This window comes from Phyllostomus hastatus, unplaced genomic scaffold (genome assembly GCF_019186645.2).
Source record: "Phyllostomus hastatus isolate PE091 unplaced genomic scaffold, TTU_PhHast_1.1 phas_contig_150, whole genome shotgun sequence".
Classification (NCBI taxonomy): Eukaryota; Metazoa; Chordata; class Mammalia; order Chiroptera; family Phyllostomidae; genus Phyllostomus; species Phyllostomus hastatus.
The window spans coordinates 13,412,640-13,423,171 of record NW_025333611.1 but is presented as its reverse complement, the minus strand read 5'-3'; positions in this window follow the sequence as shown (position 1 = coordinate 13,423,171).

The following is a 10,532-nucleotide window of genomic DNA, read 5'->3' as shown; positions in this document are numbered from 1 at the left end:
CAAGTAAATGACATTGTTGTGAGTTTATGCCAGAAATGCAAAGTTGATTGAACATTTGACAAATCACTGTGACTCACCATATTAACAGTCTAAGAAAAAATATATACATATAATCATCAAAACAAATTAAAAAAGCATTTGACAAAATATAATATCCATTCCTAAAAGAAAATCTATATCTCAGCAAACTGGGAATAGACAGAACTTTCTTAACTTGATTAAAGGCATCTCTAAGAAACCTACATTAAACTTCATGGTTTAAAAAAATTAAAAAATTATTTTTCCTAAGATCCAAAAGAAGAAATATAGGTCCATTCTCACCACTTCTCTTCACTTTTGTACTGATATTTCTAGCTAATGCAATAAGGCAAGAAAGTAAATAAATGGTATAGAGATTAGAAAAGAAGAAGTAAAAGAAATAAATGGTATAGAGATTAGAAAGGAAGATTACTCACAAATGATATAATCTTCTATGTAGAAAATCTTGTGGGACCTACCAAAAAGCTACTAGAACTTACAAATTAGTTCATCAAGTTTCAAGATGCAAAGTCAATATAAAAGACCATATTTATATATAATAACAATGAATAAGCAGAAACTAAAAATGTTAAAAACAATGTCATTTACAGTAGCATTAAAAATATAAATAGTTTGAAAGCATTATGCTAAGTGAAATAAGCCAGGCGGTGAAAGACAAACACCACATGATCTCACATTTAACAGGAACCTAAACAACAAAACAAAGAAACAAGCAAAATATAACCAAGGACACTGAAATAGAGAACAGGCTGACAGTGACCAGAGGGGAGAGGAGAGGGAATTTCAGGGGAAAAGGGAAAGGGTTTACAGGAACAAGTATAAAGGACACATGGATAAAAACTAGGAGCAGGTGGAAATGGGAGGGGGAAGGGGAGGGCTGGGTGGGTGGGTTGGGATGGGAGTAAAAGAAAGAAAATTGTACTGCAACAACAATTAAAATAAAGAAAAAATATATAAGTAGTTTGAGGTTATATCCAACAAAATATGTGTAAGGCCCACAGATTAAAAACTAGAAAACACTGCAAAAGAAATTAAAGATCTAAATAAGTGGAGATATAGACAATGTTTATGGATCAGAAGACTCAATATTGTTAAGATGTCAATTCTCCAAATTAGTCTATAGTTGTAATACAATCCTGGCCAAAATCTTAGCAGAGTATACTGTAGAAATTAGCAAGCTAGTTCTAAAACTGATGGGGAAATGCAAAAAAAAAAAAATAGGATAGCCGAAACAACTTTAAAAGGAATAAAAAAGTTGGAAAGATAGCACTGCCTAATTGGAAGACTTATTACAAAGATACAGTAATCATCAGTGTGATAGTAATGTCAAAATAGATAATAGGATCAAAGTAGAGAGTCCAGAAATACACCAACAGATATAGCGACAAGTGATTTTTGGTAAGGATAGAGACAATTCAGTGGAAAAAGGATAGTCTTTTCAACAACTAGTGCTCGAACAGTTGAATATCTCTATGGGGAACATGGTGAGCTGATATTTAATTCATACCTTCCTTGTAGCATATACAAAAATTAACTCAAAATGGATCATAGACCTACATGAAAACCTAAAAATATAAAACTCTAAGAAGAAAACATGGAGGAAATTTTCATAACCCTGGTTTGGGAAAAGATTTCTTAAATATAATACAAAAAGCACAATTCATGAAAGAAAAATTGATATATTGTACTGCATTAAATTTAGAACTTCTGTTATTTGGGTTCCACTATTAAGAGAGTGAAAATACAATCACAAAATGAGAGAAAATATTTATAACTCATATTTCTGACAAGGAAATTGTATTCAGCATATACAAAGAACACTAAACCAATAATAAGCAAACAAACAGCCCTATTTTTGAAAAAAAGATAGGAGATCTGAACTTATACTTTAACAAAGAAGATATATAGATGGCAAATAAGCAAATTGCAAAGGTGCTCAATATCATTATCATTAAGAAAATCCAAATAAAACAATGAGATACCATTACACACCCATTAGAATGGCTAAAATTAAAAAGCCTAACCATACTACGTCTTGTCAAGGATACGGAGGTACTGAAGCTTCACACAGTGCTGATCAGTATGTGGAATAGCACGACTACTAAGAAAAAAGTTTCTTAGAAAATTCAGCATAAACCTACCAGATGGCCCAGCCATTGCACTCCTAGAGATTTACCCAAGAGAAATGAAGGCATGTGCCCATACAAAGAATTGTACATGAATATTTGTAGGAGTTTTGTTTACAACGGCCCAAACCTGGAAATGTCCATCGACAGGTAAAAAGGCAAACAGAATTGTGGTTTACACTGAAATACTACTCAGCAATAAAAACGATGGACACACTGGTGCACACAACGTGAATGAGCCTCAGAATCGTTGCGCTGACTGGAAGTAGCCAGGCAAAAAAAGGGTATTCACTGTATGATTTCATTTATGTAAAAATTTCTAGAAAATAGAAACTAATCTATAGTGAGAATAACAGACCAGTGGCTACGGAGGAATGGTCGAGGGCTAGGGAGGGGTGGAAGGGAAGGATTTCAAAGGAGCACAAGTAGACTTTTGGTAGGGATGGATACATTCATAGTCTCGATTGTGGTAATAGTTTTCCAGGTGTAAACACATACAGATTATTATACACCTATGCCAATTATACCTAATAAAGCTGCTTTTACAAACATGTTTAGGCTGCATGTGATTATGTGCAGCCATACATGATGGGGGTCCTGAGGTGAGAGGCCCAGAGGTGGGGCTCTGGGGCCCATTGGTAGAAAGGTGACCCATAAACGATGTCCCCCTTCGCAGGCTGCTGGAAACCGGATTGCTCTGCTGCTTCTCCTGGATGTTGCAGCAAAGACAATTCTGGCAGGCAGATCATTTTTAAAGTGTTTAGCACATGACGAGTGCTTTCTTTGGTTCCCATTATCCCCTGACTGACTTTGTTTTTTGTTTTTTTTTCTTTCCTGATGAATCTCCAAAGTAGGGATAACTTTGATCTCACAGGTCAAACTCGGATCACTGGTAGTGGCTGCTCAGAGCACTGCACTGAGAAGGTGGGAGGTGGGCTGAGGGCCCCCAAAGATGTCCACACCCTAATCCCCGCAACACACTGGCCTTTGTAGCAGAAGGCACTTTGTAGATTGACTAAGGCCCAATCTAACCACAAGTCCTTAAGAGAGGACAACTCTTCCTGGCTGTGATCAGGTAGCAGCATGGGAAGGACTCTGAGATGTAGGAGGCTGTGTTCATTGGACTGGAGAGAGACCTGTAGATGTTGGAAAAGACAAGGTAATGGGCTTGAGTTTCCAAAAACGAAGGCAATCCTGCAAAAACCTTCATTTTAGCCCAGTGAGACCTGTGTTGGACTTCAAACCTGCAGAACTGAAGATAATAAAGTTATGCTGTTATGTTAAGCCATTTGCAAACTAATCCAAGCAGGAGGGAATGTTGTGCTCAGTAATGTCTACTGTAGCTGTCATAGGGGAGAGAAGGTTGCATGCTATGTGTCTGCCATCTCGGCTTTCATTTCAAGGTGTGCCGGCATGGGAGTTGGGGGTGCTCCTTTGTTTATGCTGTCTACTGCGTGCCAAGCTCTGTGCTAGACTCTTTACATGTGTTCCCTCGGTCATATTCACGTCAGCCCTACCATGCGATAACACAGGCAGCTCTCTATAGTCACAGGTCCAACCAACCACAGATGGAAAATACTAGAATAAGAAATATCCCAGAAAGTTTCCAAAAGCAAAACTTAAATTTGCCATGTACCCAGCACTACACTGAATCCATGCAAATGAAGTGACATGTAGCCATACCTTGCTATGCCTGTATGCAAATCAGGTTATACAGAAATACTGTGCCATTGTATGTAAGGGACTTAAGCATCCAAGGACTGTGATGTCTGTGGAGGGTCCTGGAACCAATGCCCACGGATACCGGGGGCTTGATTACATTGCTTCCCCTGTCAGTAGATGGGGATTAGAGAAATTAAGACCTTATCTAAGATGTTAATGCTAAACGATATGGTTTTTTTTATTCCTTCCAGCTTTCAAACAAAACATGGAGTCTGGAGACAACCTAGGTGAATTAGGTTTCAAGTGTTGATGGGAAACAAGAACAAACACAGATGAAGAGCCTTTGTCTTGGAACAATACTCCTGTCCCTGGAAGTGCTGCTCCTAATGTTATTAGCACAGCTGGATCTCCCAGAAGTGTCTTGGGAGTGGGTAAGGAGCAATACATTTCTAATATTTGGTAATTACCACGAAAACAATTTGCTCCTTGTTTACACTTAAACTTCAGCACAGAGGAATGCCTCTTTTCTGTCTCAGTACAATGTGTGTGACACATCCAGCCAGCTGCCTCACTGAACTCCTGGCCCCCTCTGGAGGGGGGGCTTGTTTATGCCTCTGCTGAAGGGGCCACACAGCCGTGCATCCTCCTCACTCTTCCAGGAATGCTTCAGGCAGCCATCCTGCGGATAGCACTGCTGGATTCTCTCTCTCTCTCTGCTAGTGAAATTGCAACATCATGTGTTGGGGGAAGGGAGGAGCAAGACCCCAGACATCCTTCAAAACAGAGCTGTGGAACCAGGTGGGGCCAATGTTGTTTGTAATTTCACTATCTTTATTTTGACGGAAGTTAATGAGTTGGAAAGGCAGGAAGGAAATGTTGAGAGCCTAGCTTAAACACTGATTAATTCCACAACTTAACCTCTCTAAGCCTTCTTTTAAAAATCCATAAAACAAGAGCAGTAACAGCCAGCTCACAGAGACGTGGTGATGGCTACAATTGATTAAGCATGTACTATGGGTTATGCACTGTGTGAAGGGCATTTCATGCAAACCTCACTTACTCCAACAGCCTTATGAGAGAGGTACTCGTATCCCATGCTGCAGATGAGGATACAGAGGCTCAAAGAGAATTAGTTACTTGCCTAAAATCAAACAGCTAGTAAAGGAAACTAACAAAGCCACCTGACTCTAGACTCAGAACACACAACCATGTGGTGAAGCACTTGGCATGGCGCCTTGCACAGGGAACATGTTCAATAGACGTGAGCAGGACCTGTGCTGGCGTTAGTACTGGCATTCAGTATGAGCTGGGACCTGAGGTCCCCGTGTGCCTGCTTGCCTTTTATTGTCTATTTATGGTAAAATAAAACACAGATACAGGAAACCACACAGATACCAGCAGCCCACCCACAGACTGCATCCAATCAAGCCACCCACCAAAAGGAACCATGATCTTGACCTTTGTGGGAATAACGGTCTTCATCAGTTCAGGCTGCCATAACCAAGTTTTATGGGCTGGATGGCTTGTAAACACCAGAAGTTTATTTCCCACAGTTCTGGAGGCTGGAGGTCGGAGGTCACGGAGCCAGTGCAATTGCACTCTGTGAAGGGCACTCCTCCATGGTGCCAATGGCCAGCTTCTTTGTGTGTCTTCTCCTGCTGGGAGGAGGGCAAGAGAGCTCTCTGGGGTCCCTTTCATATATTAATTTGATAACAAGTTAGTGTTGAACATTTGAACCTAAAAATAAATATATACGCATAAAGTAGCCCTTTTATCAGTTTATATAGTTGGTGATTTCTACATAAAATTTGTCCACAAAGGGTGGGTTTGCTATATACAAAAAGGGTGGAAATTCGTCATTGCGCTTATATCCATCTCCCAGGTAAGTCTGGTCTCTACAAAGGCTTCTTGGCCACCTGAGCTCATGGCCACCCCTATACCCCTTTGATGTGTGTTCCACTGGTGTGGCTCTCGGTCTAGGAGGCCATGGGACAAAGGGGAGGTTTGCATTCAGGAGTTCAAATGCAGGCTTCACTCCCTACTGTCTATGTGACCCCTCCCCCTTATCTGCAAGATGAGGATGGTGCTGCTTGCTTCCTATTCAGAGGGGGCGATTAAGCTAGATTTGGGGCTAAGCTTCCTTAGAATCAGTGAAATGCTATGTGATTATAAATTATTAATCTTTCATCTTATGTTACTATATACAAGGGGGACCAAAAATGGAATTTATTTATAAAAAAGTGTGTATTTACTCTTACATGTTTAAATTTCAGTCACCTTCAAAGTACTCTCCATTTGATGCAATAAACCTATCGAGACATTTTTTCCACTGCTCAAAACAGTTTTTGAACACATAGATTTTATGCCTTTTAGTATTTTTGTTGTTTTTTGTTTCACCTCTTCCACATCAGCAAAACATTTCCTTTTCAGGACTTTTTTCATCTGGGTATACAAAAGAAGTTGCCTGGGGCGAGATGAGGTGAATAGGTAGGATGGGCCACAGGGGTCCTACTGGTTTTGATCAAAAACTGCCGAACACTCAGAGCGCAGTGTGGGCAGGTGCACTTGTGAATCACCCATCATGAAGTGGGCAAACGCGTTGAAAGAGTCTTCAAAAGAATTCATTGAACTTGTACAGACTCTAACAACAACGCCAGCTGTTATACTGATACAAATGGGCCCCTAGAACACTCAGGCAGTGAGGGAAGCCTGTACCACAAGGGGACTGCCCTCCAGAAGATAATTCTGGGTTTTTGGGGGGGTGCCTCCTCATATATATATATATATATATATATATATATATATATATGTTTATTATGTATTTATATAAAACTTAATTATCAAAATGTGCATCTGTCTAGCCTCACTGCAATAGATTAATTGCATTCAATGCCTCATTTCTTTTTCTCTCCATGTTATCCGCAGCCTTTACCATGCAACTCTGTAGTGCCCTCCCACTCCGATTCTGGATTTGACCATGTGACTGGCTTTGGCCAATAGTATGTCAGCACAAGTGACCCAAACAGAGGCTTGAAAAGCGCTTGTACAAAAGGGCTTGCTTACTGTTGCTCCTGCACCTTCACCATGAGAGCATGCCCAAGCTAGCCTGCTAGAGCAGAGCCAAGTTAACTAGTCAGTCACCCCAGTTGAGGCCACCCTAGACCAGCCAATAGTAAGTCACCTCTCAGACATATGCAACTAAACCAGAAGAATTGCCCAGCTGAGTCCAGATGAAACTGCCAACTTGCAGATTTGTGAGCTAAATAAATGCTCACTGTTTTAAGCCCCTGAGTTTCCTAATGGTTTTTTCCACTCATTATTGTGGCAGTACAGAAGTGCCATACTCCCTAACTAGAAGAGCAAAAATCTTGTCTTTCATCTTATCCATCATAATGTCAAAGTTCCCCAATTTCCCCAACCGTCTTAACAGAAGTGAGAAAAATGGAATTCTAAGATTGTTTAAAGCCTTTTAACAATCCAGTGCTCTGTGGGGTAGTTTCTGTGAAGTACTTTGTTTAATTTCCACAGTATCCTTGCGAAGTAAATCAACATGTTCTCATTTTACAGGTGAAGAAATGAAGGGTCAGAGAGGTGGAGTACATTACCTAAGATCGTGCGGGAAGAGTGACGGCTGGATTCTCCCCCAGGTGAATCTGTTTCTCGTGGGAGTTCTCAGTTTCCGCTGCCTTCGCCAGCCTTATGTCCATTGCCTTGATCTCCTGTGGTGTTGTATTCCTTCATCTTGAATCACAGATCGATCTCTCTTGGAGTTTTGTTCCCTCATCACACTGCAAGATGATCTATTTGTTAGCATACTGATTTGACACCTAAAAATTCACAAATTATCAGTTCCCTTATAATTGTTTCTAAGAAATATTGTTCACTGTAAATAAATGGCAGGGGGAGGGTGCTTTCCAAAAATCTTAAGAATCTAGCATTTTCTTAGCCCAAATTTGGCCCTCACTCTGAGTTTCTTGCCCCAATATTTGAGTTGTTCTCCTCTCCACACCCAGAAGAGGTTATTTTTAAGTTGCAGTTTTATCCAAAAAGCATTTTTAACAGAATGCCTTGGAAGGCCCTGCACTTTCTCTTCAGCTAGAGAACTGTCCCTCAGCCATGCTGCCTTGGTCTGGGAATTTATTTTGGTCCTTGCAAAAGCCCATGTTTTCTTTTGATGAAGTCATCAGAGTGTTTTGCTTCCAGGCCCTTGATCATATTTCCTCAAGGAAGGTTAGACTCTCTGTGATCTTCCAGAGGCAGAGATGTGGACACCAGTTGCTATCAGGTCAGAAGCGGAGTAGCCACGAACTAAGGCCATGCCTCTGCACCCCCAAGCCATGCCCATGGCTCTACCTGGGGACCCCCTATCCAACTCCTTTTCTTCCTTCCAACCCATTTCCCTCTCCTCCACAAAGAGTTCCTTGACTCAGGTTTCATGATACTGCCTCTTTTCTGAATGATCAGAGTCTAAAACGCTTTATAATGAAATACTTAGCACACACATGTGCCAGGATCTAACCTCAAAGTGCACACACTCAACTGAAAATAGTGAAGCCACAAACAGATAAGATACAGTTGGATAGTGACAACAAGAATTTGTAAAATGTAATAATTGGATAGAGTGACTAGGAGGGTAGGGAGGGCTACTTCAGATAGGGTAATGCTGGAAGAGACCTCTAAGAGGGTGACATTTACATGAAAGTATCCAACCCTCTCCTCTGAGGGAAGAGTGGCCTGGGTGAAGACCTAAATGCAGAGGCCCTGAGGCAGAAACTAGCCTGGTAAGCGGTGTGGCTAGAACAGAGAGGATGAGGGACAGTGGTGCGGGATAGAGCTGGAGAGGAAGGGCTGGCCCACCCACTGTGCCGGAGCAAGGAGTTTGGATTTTGCTCTAAATACAGTTCAAGTATTGGAGGGTTTTAAGCAAAGAAATAATATCTGATTGATGTTTATTAGAGATCCCTTTGACTGCTGTGTTGAGACTAGATTAACTAGAGAGATGGGAGAGAGTGATAACTATTCTAGAAATAATAGAGATTTGGGTAAAGATAGGAGAAATATTGTCATGATTGTTTACCAACTTTTCTTTCTCTTTCCTCTGTATATTAAGTCTATTTACTTCTAAACTTGGACTGAATCTTGTGTTTTGTCCTATTATTTACAAACACAAATCGGAATAGAACTTGTGGTAGGTATTTAATTAACGCTGCTTAATTTTAAAGCTAGGTATTTAAATTGGGCATCTGGTCAACCCCCTTAAGCTATACATTAAATTTGGAATGCACCTGTTAAATTTGGGAATACTTGTGGTTAAGCTAAAGTTTTAATCTGCCACCTAGTAAAATTTTCCATGTCAGCCTTCTTCTAGACTGATGTACATCAAAAATTCCCATGATATTATTACCATTGTGAAACTGTGGCCTACTTAACTTCCAAAAGTATGGCCACCTGGGAAAAGAAACCTCCATCTTATGTACACCATTATCTGGGTCCTGTACCTTGTGGGCACTCACTGTCCTAACTGATATAATTGGTCACTTGAACATTGTTCAGACATTCCTCTACCTGCTTCTACTTTGTGAAACAGTGACAGTGGTGGTAGTTCCTGGGGCTCTGCCAGACACCATTTCATGGCTTTCACACGTTTACAAGGCAGCAAGTGACACCTGAGAAGACTCCAAGCATTTCCAATGCTTCGTCTTCAGCTAGTTCCTCACTTGCTGTCAGATTTCACACCTCACCAACAGAGCTTATTATTCAAGGTGGCTAAGCAACTCCAGGTGAAGTGAGAATATCTTGACCTTTATCTGTGAAGCATCACCCTTTCTGTAAACTGGAACAGTGTTGCTAATGGAGGATGAGACGATCTGCCAAGCACTTCGGCTCCTATAGATTTCTTGGGTTTATTTGAACAAGCCTTCTCTCTGCCTTTGGTAGCTGGCTGGACCAAAGAGATATAAATCAAATGGAACCAAGGATAAACTTGTAGTTTTATCTTAAGCCAAAGGTTTTGAGGCGGGGGTGGTAAGAGACTGCTTGGTTGTTTAGTATGAGATTTTTAGAAACGGGGTTTCAGAGCCAGGAAGGGTCCCACAGGTCCTCTGGTCATCTAGATGAAAGGGGATGTAGAGAAGAAAGCTTGACTTAATTCCCTATGATCATGGAATTAAAGCTTGATTTAATTCCCTATGCAATTTTAGCACCAAGGCAAGGCAATCTCTTATGAACAAGGTATCTGTTATATACTAGGCACTGTAGTAGGTTTCATACACATAATCTTATTTCATACTCTCAAAATCTCAGGAAACAATGCTAATATCAGCATATTACACATGGAAGAACCGAAGCTCAGAAAGCTGTTATAACTTGCCCAGAGCTATAAAATCTTTAGATGATGTATTAGATTACATAATCAGTTATAAATAATCACTTCTATCTACCCATATTGGAGTATATTTCCCTACCCAGTGGATGTTAGGCTTGGTCAGTTGACTTGCTTTGAGAATGGAACGTGAACAAACATGGCATTAAGTCATCCAAGTAAAAATTTAAATGTGATTGTTTGGGTCAGTTTTGTTTCTTGTTTCTGTGCCCTCTGCCATGAGGAGTCATGCCCCAGCTGTTACTATTCTATTAACCTGAAATGTGGAATAAGAAGTGGACTTGAACCCTACCATTCCCTGAAGAAGAGCTGCAACAGCTGAC